Source organism: Heptranchias perlo, unplaced genomic scaffold (genome assembly GCF_035084215.1).
Source record: "Heptranchias perlo isolate sHepPer1 unplaced genomic scaffold, sHepPer1.hap1 HAP1_SCAFFOLD_296, whole genome shotgun sequence".
In the NCBI taxonomy this organism is placed as follows: Eukaryota; Metazoa; Chordata; class Chondrichthyes; order Hexanchiformes; family Hexanchidae; genus Heptranchias; species Heptranchias perlo.
The window spans coordinates 192,501-200,000 of NW_027139308.1; the positions used below are offsets into that span (position 1 = coordinate 192,501).

Genomic DNA, 7,500 nt, shown 5'->3' on the forward strand with positions numbered 1-7,500 from the left:
CGAGGCGCAGCGGACGGTACCGAGCGCTCGGAGGTGCGGCGCTGCCCGCCGGAGGTACAGCGAAAGGCTGCAAACCGCTTTCCGCCTGCTAACTCGGCGGCCGTCAGACCGACCGACTCCGCTTTACCACCGGAGCTAGAGTCGGGCAAGGGGCACCGAAGGGTACCGGAAGGATCGCGTTCGCACGACGGGAAGTCGACTAGCGGGCCGCCGAAAGCGAGCCGGGGGCCCCCGGTTTTTCTGTCCCACCTGGAGACTGATATCTCAGGAAGGCCGAGGCCGATTTCCTCCGGGGACGGCTCGTCGCGTGCGGCAGGACGAGGCGCAGCGGACGGTACCGAGCGCTCGGAGGTGCGGCGCTGCCCGCCAGAGGTACAGCGAAAGTCTGCGAACCGCTTTCCGCCTCCTCTCACCGCACGGCTCTCCTTTTCACCCACTGGCGGATTTTCACCCTCCGACTGCTCGCTACCGTCCGCTGCGCCTGGTCCGGGCCCTGTCCATTGTCATGTTAATGGCAGGGCGGGGCAGGACTGCTTTCACCAGGAACCCGGTTTTCTGGGTCAGAGGTTCCAGGGGACCTGTTTTGTGCGGACTTCCCTGTGTCCGTCCCTCCCTGCCTGCCTTCCCCCCAGGACTTCCTTCTGAACACCTTTGTCGTTTGAGCGAGGGCCAAAAGCCTGCCTGTGAAAGGGAAGGATCAGCCGGTCAGCCCCCTGTTGGTCGCTGCTGCCAGTGCAGCAGGCGTGCGTGTGTATTCGGCCTCGTGTCCAGGTCCCTCAGGGACTTGAGGCAACTCTCCCCGGTGGTCTCGTGGTCAGGACCGGGCTTCGAATCCCGGTCGGGGGGGATGACTTTCTGCTGCAGATTAATTGGCACCTCTGAAAGAAAGTCTCCCCTCCTGAGCGTAAAGCTCCACCCTCACCACCACCGGCGCCTTTTCCACCCCTTGACAAACAGACAGACAGACAGACAGTCAGTCAGTCCAGTTCGGGAGCGCAGCTTTCATTTGGAAGCAGACCCTGCTTGTTTAAAGTCAACGACGCCAAGTTATTTTGCACTTTGAATTATATCGCTCCGTGCGAGCGGCACTCAGCCTTGGAGAAGAAAAAAATACCACTGAGCTGAGAAAGTTCTTTTTAAAACGGTTTCCTTCCACAGCAGCTCTGAGTGAGAGAGAGAGAGAGAGAGAGATATCAGCTTTATTCTCAGTAATAACACACACACACACACACACACACACACAGAGACACTGGGAAAGAGCTGTTTTTCCTTTTGAATATCTCCCCACGGGGAGCTGCACCGTTCCCAGAAACACTGCAATACTGGGTCGATGCGTAGAGTGGACAGAGCAAGCCCCTAGTCCATCTCCCTGTTCTAAAAATCAATTAAAAATAAAAGTACATAATATGTGTGTGTGTGTGTGTCGGTGTCAGTATCAGTCAGTGAGTCAGTGTCTCTCTCTCTCTCTCTCTCTCTCTCACTCAGAGCTGCTGTGGAAGGAAACTTTTTTAAAAAGAACTTGCTTATTGAAAGAAAGATGTGTCTCAAGCTGCCGGGCCCTGTCCATTCTCCTGTCAATGGCAGGACTGCTTTCACCAGGAACCCGGTTTTCTGGGTCAGAGGTTCCAGGGGACCTGTTTTGTGCGGACTTCCCTGTGTCCGTCCCTCCCTGCCTGCCTTCCCCCCAGCACTTCCTTCTGAACACCTTTGTCGTTTCAGCGAGGGCCAAAAGCCTGCCTGTGAAAGGGAAGGATCAGCCGGTCAGCCCCCTGTTGGTCGCTGCTGCCAGTGCAGCAGGCGTGCGTGTGTCCTCGGCCTCGTGTCCAGGTCCCTCAGGGACTTGAGGCAACTCTCCCCGGTGGTCTTGTGGTCAGGACCGGGCTTCGAATCCCGGTCGGGGGGGGATGACTTTCTGCTGCAGATTAATTGGCACCTCTGAAAGAAAGTCTCCCCTCCTGAGCGTAAAGCTCCACCCTCACCACCACCACCGCCTTTTCCTCCCCTTGACAAACAGACAGACAGACAGACAGACAGACAGTCAGTCCAGTTCGGGAGCGCAGCTTTCATTTGGAAGCAGACCCTGCTTGTTTCAAGTCAACGACGCCAAGTTATTTTGCACTTTGAATTATATCGCTACGTGCGAGCGGCACTCAGCCTTGGAGAAGAAAAAAATACCACTGAGCTGAGAAAGTTCTTTTTAAAAAGGTTTCCTTCCACAGCAGCTCTGAGTGAGAGAGAGAGAGAGATATCAGCTTTATTCTCAGTAATAATACACACACACACACACACACACACACACAGAGACACTGGGAAAGAGCTGATTTTCCTTTTGAATATCTCCCCACGGGGAGCTGCACCGTTCCCAGAAACACTGCAATACTGGGTCGATGCGTGGAGTGGACGGAGCAAGCCCCTATTCCATCTCCCTGTTCTAAAATTCAATTAAAAATAAAAGTAAATAATATGTGTGTGTGTGTGTGTGTGTGTGTGTCGGTGTCAGTATCAGTCAGTGAGTCAGTGTCTCTCTCTCTCTCTCTCTCTCTCTCTCTCACTCAGAGCTGCTGTGGAAGGAAACTTTTTTAAAAAGAACTTGCATATTGAAAGAAAGATGTGTCTCAAGCTGCCGGGCCCTGTCCATTGTCATGTCAATGGCAGGACTGCTTTCACCAGGAACCCGTTTTTCTGGGTCAGAGGTTCCAGGGGACCTGTTTTGTGCGGACTTCCCTGTGTCCGTCCCTCCCTGCCTGCCTTCCCCCCAGGACTTCCTTCTGAACACCTTTGTCGTTTAAAATAATAATAAATAATATGTGTGTGTGTGTCGGTGTCAGTATCAGTATCAGTCAGTCAGTCAGTGTCTCTCTCTCTCTCTCACACTCAGAGCTGCTGTGGAAGGAAACTTTTTTAAAAAGGACTTGCTTATTGAAAGAAAGATGTGTCTCAAGCTGCCGGGCCCTGTCCATTGTCATGTCAGTGGCAGGACTGCTTTCACCAGGAACCCTTCCCTGCCATTGCAGTGTTGATTTGGTCCTTATGCAAATTTTGGGGCGGAGCCAGCACACAAACGACCAATCACAGCAAAGTCCGCACTTTGCGAGCGCACGAGGTCGCGGCCAGCGTTCCAGTCCGCTCAGATCCAAATAAGCCCGAAAAGGAACACGCTCGATCTTAGCCAAAAGGCCGAGAAGCGATACCGCGCTCGATGCAAATTGATCTCGGGTCCTGTTTGCCCTCCCTCTTTGTTCTCTGGCTGCCGGTGTTGAAAGCAGTCTCGCAGCACTGCCGTTCTCTCCCACTCTGGCCACATTTTTTGCCACCGTTTCTAATTGCAACAGTGGATGAGTTTAAAGAAGTTGCCGTTTTTTCCTTTCTTGCCAGGATTGCTTGACAGATTGGTAAATTTGCCAGTAGGCCACCAATCAGATGGGGGAGGGTTGTGTCTCAACGGACCTCCGTCAGTCAGTCTCAGTCACTAACGAACTGCCGTGGAAGGAAACCTCTTTGACGTGACGTGTCTCACAATGAGCGAGCGAGTGAGATTGCAACGGCCAATTGAGAAAGAGGTGAGGTGCTGACAATCAGCAGCTCGTGTTGAAACATTCATTCCACGGCAGGCAAGACCAATCAAAAAAAATACTGCAGATGCTGGCTCGGCTCGGCTGGCTGGCTGGCTGGCTGGCTGGAAATGGGAAATAAAAACACAAGGCGTGTTAAAGGCTGGTTAAACTGTCGAAAGAAACAAGGCGTTAATGTTTCAGAAGCGCCTATTGAAAGACGTCTCTCAAGCTGCTCCCTGACTGGGCCCTGTCCGTTGTCATGTTAATCGCTGGTTAAACTGTCGGAAGAAACAAGGCGTTAATGTTTCAGAAGTGCCTATTGAAAGGTGTCTCTCAAGCTGCTCCCTGACTGGGCCCTGTCCGTTGTCATGTTAATCCCAGGGCGGGGGCGGGACTGCTTTGACCGGGAGACCTGTTTTCTGGGACGCAGGTGTGACATTCCAGGGAGGCACCTACTTTGTGCTGATTCGAAACGACCACGACAACGGCAACTTGCAGTTCTATATTACAACAACAACAACGCGCGTGTGGTAGTTGGGAGGGGCTGCGTTCGCGCTCTCCCCCCTGCATTGAAACTCAAAGTTCGATTTTCAATCCCATAGTCCACCAATCGGATGGGAGACGGTGTGTGTGTGTGTGTGTGTGTGTGTGTCAGTGTCAGTGTCAGTGTCAGTGTCAGTCTCTCTCTCTCTCTCTCTCTCTCTCTCACTCTTACTCAGAGCTGCTGTGGAAGGAAACCTTTTTAAAAAGAACTTGCATATTGAAAAAAAGATGTGTCTCAAGCTGCCGGGGCCCTGTCCATTGTCACGTTAATGGCAGGACGGGGCAGGACTGCTTTGACCAGGAGACCTGTTTTCTGGGACGCAGGTGTGAGATTCCAGGGGACCTGCTTTGTGCTGATTTCCCTGCCTCCCTCCCTTCCCCCCAGGACTTCCTTCTGAACACCTTTGTCGTTTAATCGAGGGCCAAAAGCCTGCCTGTGAAAGGGAAGGATCAGCCGGTCAGCCCCCTGCTGGTCGCTGCTGCCAGTGCAGCAGGCGTGCGTGTGTCCTCGGCCTCGTGTCCAGGTCCCTCAGGGACTTGAGGCAGCTCTCCCCGGTGGTCTCGTGGTCAGGACCGGGCTTCGAATCCCAGTCGGGGGGGGATGACTTTCTGCTGCAGATTAATTGGCATGAAGGAAAGTCTCCCCTCCTGAGCGTAAAGCTCCACCCTCACCACCACCACCACCGCCTTTTCCTCCCCTTGACAAACGGACAGACAGACAGTCAGACAGTCAGTCCAGTTCGGGAGCGCAGCTTTCATTAAGCAATGGCGTTTGTGACAACTCATCGTCTGACAGGTTGATGATTTCCCCACACGCCTCCTGCCGAATAAAAGGCTCACCCTCCCGGACACTACCCCCAGAATCACCCCCCCCCCGGGGTGAATATTAAGCCCGAGAACACCGACTGTAACCAACCGCAGTGAAAAGTTGAAGTGGCAACTCATTAACCAGATTTATTTTGGGCAACTCATTAACCAGATTTTTTGTTCATTTGGTTTATGAGTTGCCAAGTGTAAATCTGGTTAATGAGTTGCCACTTCAACTTTTCACTGCGGTTGGTTACAGTCGGTGTTCTCGGGCTTAATATTCGCCCCAGGGGGGGTGTATAGCGGGCGATGGCCGGTGTGGAGTGCGTTTTTTGGGGGTTGATTTTCACTTTGCCTCGCTGGTGGAATTTGTGGGAGGCAGGCAAGGGGATTGGTGTGGGCTGGTGGGCGGCAAGGGAGATGCTTGCTTCGGGGTGTTATCCTCACTTTGGTCCGCTGGTGAGAGTAGGCAGCGGCAGGCAGGCAGGCAGGCAGGCAGGCAGGCAGGCAGGCAAGTGTGATGTAGTGTGGGGTGCAGTGCAGTGCGGTGCAGTGCTGCCCTGTCGTTTATGAAAGGTTGTAATGACACTGCTTTGCAGCTGACCATGTCCACTGATTTGTGACGCCCGTATGGAGGCTGATATCTCAGGAGGGCCGAGGCCGATTTCCTCCGGGGACGGCTCGTCGCGTGCGGCAGGACGAGGCGCAGCGGACGGTACCGAGCGCTCGGAGGTGCGGCGCTGCCCGCCGGAGGTACAGCGAAAGGCTGCAAACCGCTTTCCGCCTGCTAACTCGGCGGCCGTCAGACCGACCGACTCCGCTTTACCACCGGAGCTAGAGTCGGGCAAGGGGCACCGAAGGGTACCGGAAGGATCGCGTTCGCACGACGGGAAGTCGACTAGCGGGCCGCCGAAAGCGAGCCGGGGGCCCCCGGTTTTTCTGTCCCACCTGGAGACTGATATCTCAGGAAGGCCGAGGCCGATTTCCTCCGGGGACGGCTCGTCGCGTGCGGCAGGACGAGGCGCAGCGGACGGTACCGAGCGCTCGGAGGTGCGGCGCTGCCCGCCAGAGGTACAGCGAAAGTCTGCGAACCGCTTTCCGCCTCCTCTCACCGCACGGCTCTCCTTTTCACCCACTGGCGGATTTTCACCCTCCGACTGCTCGCTACCGTCCGCTGCGCCTGGTCCGGGCCCTGTCCATTGTCATGTTAATGGCAGGGCGGGGCAGGACTGCTTTCACCAGGAACCCGGTTTTCTGGGTCAGAGGTTCCAGGGGACCTGTTTTGTGCGGACTTCCCTGTGTCCGTCCCTCCCTGCCTGCCTTCCCCCCAGGACTTCCTTCTGAACACCTTTGTCGTTTGAGCGAGGGCCAAAAGCCTGCCTGTGAAAGGGAAGGATCAGCCGGTCAGCCCCCTGTTGGTCGCTGCTGCCAGTGCAGCAGGCGTGCGTGTGTATTCGGCCTCGTGTCCAGGTCCCTCAGGGACTTGAGGCAACTCTCCCCGGTGGTCTCGTGGTCAGGACCGGGCTTCGAATCCCGGTCGGGGGGGATGACTTTCTGCTGCAGATTAATTGGCACCTCTGAAAGAAAGTCTCCCCTCCTGAGCGTAAAGCTCCACCCTCACCACCACCGGCGCCTTTTCCACCCCTTGACAAACAGACAGACAGACAGACAGTCAGTCAGTCCAGTTCGGGAGCGCAGCTTTCATTTGGAAGCAGACCCTGCTTGTTTAAAGTCAACGACGCCAAGTTATTTTGCACTTTGAATTATATCGCTCCGTGCGAGCGGCACTCAGCCTTGGAGAAGAAAAAAATACCACTGAGCTGAGAAAGTTCTTTTTAAAACGGTTTCCTTCCACAGCAGCTCTGAGTGAGAGAGAGAGAGAGAGAGAGATATCAGCTTTATTCTCAGTAATAACACACACACACACACACACACACACACAGAGACACTGGGAAAGAGCTGTTTTTCCTTTTGAATATCTCCCCACGGGGAGCTGCACCGTTCCCAGAAACACTGCAATACTGGGTCGATGCGTAGAGTGGACAGAGCAAGCCCCTAGTCCATCTCCCTGTTCTAAAAATCAATTAAAAATAAAAGTACATAATATGTGTGTGTGTGTGTGTCGGTGTCAGTATCAGTCAGTGAGTCAGTGTCTCTCTCTCTCTCTCTCTCTCTCTCACTCAGAGCTGCTGTGGAAGGAAACTTTTTTAAAAAGAACTTGCTTATTGAAAGAAAGATGTGTCTCAAGCTGCCGGGCCCTGTCCATTCTCCTGTCAATGGCAGGACTGCTTTCACCAGGAACCCGGTTTTCTGGGTCAGAGGTTCCAGGGGACCTGTTTTGTGCGGACTTCCCTGTGTCCGTCCCTCCCTGCCTGCCTTCCCCCCAGCACTTCCTTCTGAACACCTTTGTCGTTTCAGCGAGGGCCAAAAGCCTGCCTGTGAAAGGGAAGGATCAGCCGGTCAGCCCCCTGTTGGTCGCTGCTGCCAGTGCAGCAGGCGTGCGTGTGTCCTCGGCCTCGTGTCCAGGTCCCTCAGGGACTTGAGGCAACTCTCCCCGGTGGTCTTGTGGTCAGGACCGGGCTTCGAATCCCGGTCG

General features: G+C 54.6%; 3 pseudogenes; all 3 read right to left on the reverse strand.

Moving 5' to 3' along the window:
• Positions 1 to 1,289: 1,289 nt before the first annotated feature.
• LOC137311075 (U2 spliceosomal RNA) lies at positions 1,290 to 1,408 on the reverse strand (annotated as a pseudogene).
• A 938-nt stretch (positions 1,409 to 2,346) lies between these two features.
• On the reverse strand, positions 2,347 to 2,463 carry LOC137311027 (U2 spliceosomal RNA; annotated as a pseudogene).
• A 4,429-nt stretch (positions 2,464 to 6,892) lies between these two features.
• Positions 6,893 to 7,011, reverse strand: LOC137311076 (U2 spliceosomal RNA; annotated as a pseudogene).
• Between the last annotated feature and the right edge of the window lie 489 nt (positions 7,012 to 7,500).